Genomic DNA, 9,424 nt, shown 5'->3' with positions numbered 1-9,424 from the left:
CCAAAAAGCCGCTCAAAAGTATAACAATATATACACCAAAATTTGCGGATTTTTTTAGGAAACAAAATGCAATCAAATTTGTTCACCGCACTTTTGGTGTATATATTGTTATACTTTTTCAGCGGCGTCCAATTAAATGTCTTTTTAGGCATTGTGCATTGTCAGGGGAACTAACTTTTGCGGTGGCTTAACGTAATATAATAGCGGTACTTATCCTTTATTTATAAAGATATCCAAGCAGCTCACAAGATGATACACGCTCCCCCTGCTAACATGTACACACACAAGAATAATTCCAATACCTCGAAGATGCGGAGAAGGCTTAGGATAAGCTGACCAACTCTGACGAAAAAATCCGTACACTGTGCGGACTGTTTGCCTGAGTGTGTTGAGCGAATTCGCTTCGTTGCGGTATGGTGTACGGATTTTTTCGTCAGAGTTGGTCAGCTTAGCTTAGGATAACCTTTAAAGCGGATAAGCTAGCTTTGCTTTACTGATCTACACTGCATGGACTGAAAAAAATGTCTACACGCTCTGTGAGTCACTGTGCGAATGAAATTGAAAGTTATGTTATTCAGCAAAAATGTCATTAACGCGCGTTATTCCTACATAATTGCATGCCAAATAATCTTCTAGTACCTATTAAATGTGGTGACAAAAAAACCTCAAAGAAACTTTTAATTTAGAGTGCCTAAAGCTATCGTCGTTATCGATGGTGAAGTTCTCATATGCTCATATGAATTTTGTTCTAGCTAAGCTAATGCGGTAACAGCAGCAGCGTTGTAATAGGCAGAACAAAGCCAATAGTGGATATTTTTGTGGTGCGAGTCCTGTCGCCTCGTGTGCGAACAGCTTTATCATGCAACAATAACGCCCCGGTGTTTGACAGAATCAAATTCAATTTGTTGAAGAATCTGCCCGACTCTGCGGAAAAGTATTTGTTGAATTTTCAAGTTTCTTGATAACTATGGTTCCATGCGTGATAGAACCATGCAATTAATTATACAGTAACTGTCGGTTGATAGTATCGAGGAATATGTTCGAAAGCTCGACGAACGAATCCAAGTTCGGCCAACAAGAGATAACCTAAACGCAACGTGTCAGCAGATCCTTGCGTGCAGTAGCCAGAGAAGTGGTGGGTACCATATGTGCCAGCGGAATGGTGACCGAAGAGCTATGATCAAGAAAAACGTGTCAGCAACCGAATGTTTGCAGCGGCTACACTTCAGAACAAGGGCAGCCGAGAAGAAGCTACATCGACGTATGAAAAGTGCTCGCGAAAGCTGAAGGAAGTTTTACTGGGAGCGACGAGTGAAGGGTTTCACAAATCGGTCAACAAGGTGAGGAGGAAAAGAATCCTTGTTTGATTGATGACAAGAATGGCTGCAACATGGAAGAATTTCGTATTAAGAAAAAGGAAAGTAAAACATATTTCTAATATCTTTCCTTCTCAACTCTTGTCTTTCTGAAGTAAGTTGGAATCTAACCAATATTTTGAAAATCCCTGTTTTGTTCAACGGTAACCTCGAAATGATTTGAACTCTAAGAATTATTGCTTGTATGTTAGAAGCTAAGGAGTTTCGTTGTGAGTATTTTCATGCAGTCACGATATTTTAAATTTTATATTAATGTGATTTGAGTACGAGATCGGTTTCAAGATCAACAGATTTTTGCAATATTCCAGAATGTCACATTAAGCTAAAATTTTATAATTTAAAGTATTTATCAGGTAATATAATTAATAACAAATATTATTATATTGATTTAGCCTAACGGGCATAAGTTCAATTTTGTCTGCATTTCAATTATTTTGGTTTCAGGAAGAGATTCAATCGTCATTGTTTACCTTTCTTGGCCCTGCTGAATCAATGATTCTAATCAGCGATTTTGCATACCATTAGCATACGCAGCTGTAGAATTTGAAACAATTTTCAAAATCTCGAATCTATGGAATAATGGAATCCCCGGTTGGATTGTAGGCATCGTGTTTCTGTCCGTCGTTACACCAGCGAAAGGAAAGTTCGACAGAAATTAAACATTTCCTTATTAAATTAAACAACTAATAATTGTCGGTTTCCGGCTGCTACCGTGTGCGTTTATCAAAGCGATCTTTTTGGCTCTCCCTTCATGCATATAAGCTGTACGCGCATTTGCCAGCCAGCCAGCCCAGCGAAAACTCTGCTCGCTCGGGAAAGATAAATGATGCCCCCATCCGTCCGTCTGTTCCAGCCAGCGCAGCACTACGCAACGGAGTTGGTCCACCAGGTTTCGTAAGCGGTCCCAAATGGAGAGCTACGATGTGTACATACGACGATGCCGATCGAGGGTTCTCGAATATCTCAAGTGGAAGAGAGCGAAAGCAGGAGGAAATTATGCAAATGAGTGCTTGACATCTCAAAATATGCACGACGAACGAAAATATTCGCGCCAAGCTAATATACATACCTATTTATGTGGAATGATTGATGCATTACGATTTAGTCAAGCTGGTTTTTTTTTGTTTTGCGAACGTCCTAAAAGAATTCAACCAATCGGTGAATCGAACGGACGTAGTTGCTTCAGGAAATCTAATACCTTTGTTATCACTTGATCGTGACTCATAACTTAGTCGATGAAAAAATTCTGATGTTTTGACAAAGGCGATCGTTAATTTGTTTATAATTGCTCTAGTCGCAATGGTCATAATGTATAGATTCAGGTTGATTTATTTCTCATTCGTTGGGTGAGTGTTTAATTGCTAGACAACAAGCATGTCATTCCATTGACAACTGGTGCACAATTTCGACAATACCTACCTGTTACTGTGCATCGAATTTGAATCTGGAATCAATTAGAGAATAGATTTTCAGTCAATTGATTTAATATAATGTAAAATATGATGCAAAATTGAAAAACTATTTATTTGGATCAAGAATCAAAATATATTGGCTCGATTGGCACGTCCTACATCTTATTGGGAGATTTGTACCCTGCCATGTCATCTTTTCTTATGGGAAGGGAAAGAAAGCTGAAATCAAAAGGATAGGGAAATTAAAAATGACAACACATTACAATCACAGCACAAAACAGCAAACAGCTTGTATTCTTCACTCCCGAAGGAATAATTTACCCCACCGATAACGCAAATAGCTCTTTAGCACATCCTCGTGCTAGAACTTCATGCACATAGAATCATCTATACATTGAGAACCAAAAATCCGGATACGTAATTGCATTGTTCCAGGGAAGTTACATATCATGTGATATGAAGTTCCATAATCGGATTCACAAAGATCACATGGATAATACTCAGCCCGCTGAATAGTAGCCATGCGACAATTGAATTTGCAATAGTCAATGCCCTGACTAGAATACTGCGGTTGTGCTAGGAAATGGGGAACGAATTCTTTGGCATTTTTTAACTCACATCCGGCAGGGCAGTCTGATATCTAGCTTATTGAAAGCGATATGACTGGTTCTGGACCACCGAAGTCAGTCGCAGTTCGCGCTCTAGTCAATTCGGCTGCCAATTCATTTCGAGATATACCTGATCAGCTGGGTACCCGTAAAAGCTAAATAGCGTTGCTAGGTTCTTCGATTTTAGTTCGTCATGTGATCACTAATTTCGATCTCGAATCTTTTGAACTAAATGCTATAAGGCAGTCTGATTGTAAGAGCAAAACGAAATTCTTTTACCGCAAATACCCCGATGAAGTGCCGATTGCATAAATTGCTTAAATTGCTTAGAGCACGGTACAGTATCTAGCAAGCGAATCAGTATCTACTAACCCAACAATTGACAATTGAGGTTTTATAGTAGTTTTATAGCCACTGATAAAACTTAGATTGCACTTGTAGCGTGCTATAAAACTTCAATTGTTACTTGGGAAGTTGGCACAATCTCATTTCACGAAAATAGACCCTCTAACAGAGAACCGTCAGCGTGACAAACTACGTGTTCTTCAAGCACATTAGGATTCCTCAACAAACCATCGGCGCCAAGGTGACAGCACACCACTTTGAGGAAATAGGCAGATACTCAGTTTCCTTATCTCTATTTGTCTTAACGATTTTTTTTTATTCATTTCGTTTATTTGATAGGCACAAATGCGTTAGCTTGGCGGTGCCAAATGCTTATGTTTTTACATTTTGGATATCTTAAAACTAGGAGGTTACAATGAAATATTTTTTTTTACAAAGGAAAAAAAAAGTTTACAGCTATCTTAAGACTAGAAATAAGATTCAATATACAAGAGAGGGCCAAAAGATTTTTTTGTGAAAAAATTTAAAACAAGGGATTCACTTTGATATACAAGAGGGGGAGTAATAGTATTTTACGAAATATTTTACGGTTATCTTAAAACTAACAATATAGTTTAGTACACAAAAGGGGGAACAAATATTTATGAGAAACTTCACAGAAATCTTAAAACAAGGGATCAATTCTATTTACAAGATGGAGGACAAGAGTTTCAATAAAGAGTAAAAATTATAGCTATCTTAAAACTAGAAATACAGAATACTAATTTGAATTTTTTAACTAAAACTTATGCTTGGTCAAGATATTCAGAGGGTGGCTTATTTCCGCATCAGTGTAGCAGCAGTTGTATCAAGGACAGGGGAGAGACAGGGAAAGAAGAGCAAAACTTGCAACTTTCGCTCGAACGGGGGGGGGGGGGGGGGGGGGAAGGGGGATCAGCGAAATAAATTTGCGCCTCAGTCTAGTAAGTCGTCGAGTACCGGATTGGCGGATGGTATTCTTCGGACCCGCGGGGAATCCTTCAAAAGTCATCGGACCTCGAGTCGCTCTCGCTTCAGTTTCCTTCTATGCAGGCGTAGTGGTAAGGGCGACGGCGGTTACATAGTGGCACTCTGGAGCTGATCGGTTCCACAAGGCAGGAGGAAACTCTAAAAACGAGAAATAAAAGAGAGGGGCTAAATTGGGATATTTATCGTTTTTATGAAGGTATAAATAAGGGACATATAGGGGAAATCACGAGTTGCCAGCATATCTCGGACTGGTACATTGGGTGGTCTACCTCGGGCCCGAAGGGATTCCTTTAACTGAGACCTGGCGTCACAATACCCGGCGCATACCCAGACAACGTGTTCGATGTCATGATAGCCCTCGTCACAAGCGCACAGACTACTCTCCGCAAGCCCAATACGCCGCAAATGCGCATCCATGGTGTAGTGATTGGACATAAGTCGGGACATTACGCGAATAAAATCCCGACCCACATCCATCCCCCCGAACCAAGGCATCGTTGATACCTTTGGGATAATCGAATGTAGCCATCGTCCAAGTTCCCCGTTGCTCCACGAGGTTTGTCAACTGTTGAGCGTCCTCTGACGACAAATACTAAAAAATTCGTTGAAGCAGATTGGTCTTTCGTATATGTCACCATTTAATGCGCCCGCCTTTGCTAATGAGTCGGCCTTTTCATTGCCCGGGATAGAACAATGAGAGGGGACCCAAACAAAGGTAATCTGATAAGATTTTTCAGATAATGTACACAAATGTAGCCATCGTCCAAGTTCCCCGTTGCTCCACGAGGTTTGTCAACTGTTGAGCGTCCTCTGACGACAAATACTAAAAAATTCGTTGAAGCAGATTGGTCTTTCGTATATGTCACCATTTAATGCGCCCGCCTTTGCTAATGAGTCGGCCTTTTCATTGCCCGGGATAGAACAATGAGAGGGGACCCAAACAAAGGTAATCTGATAAGATTTTTCAGATAATGTACACAAGGACTCCTGTATCATCCCCAGAAAATACGGGAGTTGCTTTTTTGGCTTCACCGCACGAAGAGCCTCGATGGAGCTGAGGCTGTCCGAAAGGATGATGTAGTGATCTGTGGGCAGAGTGTCGATGATCCCAAGGGTGTACTGAATTGCAGCTAACTCTGCGACGTAAACTGAAGCGGGATCATTGAGCTTGAATGAAGCGGTGATAGTATTGTTGAAGATACCGAAGCCAGTGGACCCATCGAGATTTGATCCGTCAGTGTAAAACATTTTGTCGCAGTCGACTTCTCGGAATTTATTATAAAATATATTGGGGATCACTTGCGGGCGTATATGGTCCGGGATTCCACGAATCTCTTCCTTCATGGATGTGTCGAAGAATACAGTAGAATCAGAAGTATCTAGGAAACGGACACGGTTGGGATTGTACGAAGAAGGATTGATGCTCTGTGCCAAGTAGTCGAAGTACAAGGACATAAAACGGGTTTGAGAATTAAGCTCGACGAGCCTCTCGAAATTTTGAATCACCAACGGGTTCAGAATGTCGCATCGGATGAGCAATCGATATGAGAGTTCCCAAAATCGATTTTTTAGCGGAAGAACGCCCGCCAGCACTTCGAGACTCATCGTATGGGTCGAGTGCATGCAACCCAAGGCAATGCGCAAGCAACGATACTGGATTCTCTCCAGTTTGATGAAGTGTATGTTCGCAGCGGAGCGGAAACAGAAACACCCGTACTCCATCACCGACAATATCGTTGTTTGGTATAACCTGATCAGGTCTCCTGGGTGAGCACCCCACCATGTTCCAGTTATTGTTCGGAGAAAATTGATCCTTTGTTGGCATTTCTGTTTCAGATACCTAATGTGACATCCCCAGGTACCTTTAGAGTCGAACCAGACCCCGAGATATTTAAATGTGAAAACCTGGTTGATCGTTGCACCCATTAATAAAAGCTGGAGTTGCGCCGGCTCACGCTTCCTAGAAAAAACAACCAACTCAGTTTTCTCCGTGGAGAACTCAATACCCAGCTGAAGAGCCCAAGCAGACAAATTGTCCAAGGTATTTTGTAATGGTCCTTGCAAGTCGGCAGCTTTGGGCCCTGTAACAGAGACCACCCCGTCGTCTGCAAGTTGCCTTAGCGTGCATGAATTGGCAAGACAATCGTCAATGTCATTCACGTAGAAATTGTAGAGCAGGGGACTTAGACATGAGCCCTGGGGAAGACCCATGTAGCTAAATCGCGATATTGTTAAATCGCCATGCGAAAAGTGCATGTGCTTTTCAGACAACAGGTTTAGCAAAAAGTTATTTAAAATTGGTGAAAGACCATGCTGGTGCAGCTTCTCTGACAGAATGTTGATAGAAACTGAGTCAAAAGCCCCCTTAATATCCAAGAAGACTGATGCCATCTGCTCTTTGTTAGCATAGGCCATTTGGATTTCTGTAGAAAGCAACGCAAGGCAATCGTTCGTCCCTTTGCCTTTGCGGAAGCCAAATTGTGTATCTGACAGTAAGCCATTTGCTTCAACCCGATTGTCGAGGCGAAACAAGATCATTTTCTCGAATAACTTCCGAATACAGGACAGCATTGCAATCGGCCGATACGAGTTGTGGTCGGAGGCTGGTTTTCCTGGTTTTTGGATGGCGATGACCTTCACTTGCCTCCATTCATAAGGGACAATGTTACCCTCAAGAAACTTGTTAAATAAATTCAACAAGCGCCTTTTTGCAGTGTCAGGCAGATTCTTCAGCAAGTTGAATTTGATTCTGTCTAACCCTGGGGCGTTATTGTTGCACGATAAGAGAGCAAGTGAGAACTCCACCATCGAAAACGGTGTTTCGTTCGCGGTATCGTGAGGAGACGCGGCGCGGCACGTTTTCTGTACCGGGACAGAGTCCGGACAGATCTTCTTGGCGAAAGCGAATATCCAACGGTTTGAATATTCCACGTTCTCGTTGGTACTATTACGGTTACGCATACGTCGAGCCGTACCCCAAAGAGTGCTCATCGCTGTTTCTCTCGTTAACCCGTCGACGAACCGGCGCCAATAACTGCGTTTTTTGGCTTTCATTAGACTCTTCATTCGCCTTTCTAACGACGCGTACTGTTGATAGCTAGCGGGTAACCCGTCTTCCCGGAAGGCCTTATATGCAGTGGACTTTTCCGCGTACAGCTCTGAGCACTCTTTATCCCACCACAGGGTGGGAGACCGTCCATGGGTATTCGCGCTGGGTACTGGTTTAGTCTGAGCTTGATTCGCACTGTCGAGAATCAAGCCAGCCAAAAACCTGTACTCTTCCTCCGGAGGAAGTTCTTGAGTGGATTCGATTTTAACGGATATCGCGGTCGCGTAACTCTTCCAATCAATGTTCCGTGTGAGGTCATATGAGACATTGATTGTTTCCGATGGTCTTGAACCGTTAGCAATTGAAATCACGATAGGCAAATGATCGCTACCGTGGGGATCAGGGATCACCTTCCACATGCAATCTAACTGTAGCGATGTCGAGCAAAGCGACAAATCCAACGCGCTTGCGCGTGCTGGTGGTGTAGGAATCCGCGTCATTTCTCCCGTGTTTAAGATGGTCATGTTGAAATTATCGCAAAGATCTTGGATTAATGTTGATCTATTATCATCATGAAGACAGCCCCATACCGTACCGTGCGAGTTAAAGTCTCCCAGAACTAGCCGCGGTGCCGGTAAGGATTCCGTGATATTACAAAGCGTTCGGTGCCCTACCGAGGCTCTAGGAGGAATGTAGATGGAAGCAATGCAAAGGTCTTTACCTTTGATTAAAACTTGACAAGCGACAATTTCAATGCCTGGTGTCGGAGGGAGGTTAATTCGGTTGAAAGAATAGCACTTTTTGATCCCCAAAAGTACTCCTCCATAGGGGTTTTCTCGATCCAGACGAATTATATTAAAGTCGTGGAAGTTGAGATTTATATCGGAAGTTAACCAAGTTTCACATAATGCGAAAGCATCACATTTTAAACTATTTAGTAAAAATTTAAAGGAATCGATTTTCGGGAGGATACTTCTGCTGTTCCACTGTAGAACAGTGATCGAATCGGTGACCTCGTTCGATGACTTAGCCATCGAAGGATACGATCGCTGCAAGGAGGGGCCATTTAGTAGTCAACTGCTTCAAAAATGTTTGCACTATAGGGAGAAAACGTATCAGAAGGCTTTTAAGAGGATCAGTAACATTGAAAGCTGTGAAAATTAAGTCCACTATGTCAGAAAATTTCATTAGTCCGCTACTGGACTGAGTATCTGTTTGAAAAAAAGGGGACACTTGGGGTTTTGGATGTCCCTGGAAGTGGTGGGTACTCCTTGTTAGAATTAATATTTCCAAGTCCTGGAGCAAATTGCTTCGGCTTTTGGGCATCACTTCCGTTGGATTTATTGGTTGTAGATGGCGCACTCTGAGTGGGCGACACCTTGGCACCCTTACGAGGCAATGTAGGGGAGGCTGGATTTCTCCTCTTCCTGGATTCCCCTGGGTTAACCAAAGATGTTCCCTCTCGTGGGTCGTCAGATTCTTGCTCAACGTTAGCCAAACCAGCATAGGGATTTTCGGACAGGATAGATGGCGAAGCATTCTTTAGCATTTCTGCATAAGAACGCCTTGAGCGTTCCTTAAGGGAGCGCTTAATTTTATCCCCGCGCTGCTTGTACGCAGGACATG

General features: G+C 42.5%; 1 long non-coding RNA gene across 1 annotated transcript in view; it reads right to left on the bottom strand.

The window, feature by feature from the left end:
- Positions 1 to 2,670: 2,670 nt before the first annotated feature.
- Positions 2,671 to 9,424, bottom strand: part of LOC131686211 (uncharacterized) — a 35,471-nt gene continuing 28,717 nt past the window's right edge. The window contains exon 3 of the long non-coding RNA XR_009304946.1: positions 2,671 to 2,820. This is a non-coding gene — a long non-coding RNA (uncharacterized LOC131686211). The remainder of the gene's footprint in view (positions 2,821 to 9,424) is intronic.

Source organism: Topomyia yanbarensis, chromosome 2 (genome assembly GCF_030247195.1).
Source record: "Topomyia yanbarensis strain Yona2022 chromosome 2, ASM3024719v1, whole genome shotgun sequence".
NCBI classification, from domain to species: Eukaryota; Metazoa; Arthropoda; class Insecta; order Diptera; family Culicidae; genus Topomyia; species Topomyia yanbarensis.
This window is presented reverse-complemented; position numbering and strand designations above follow the sequence as displayed.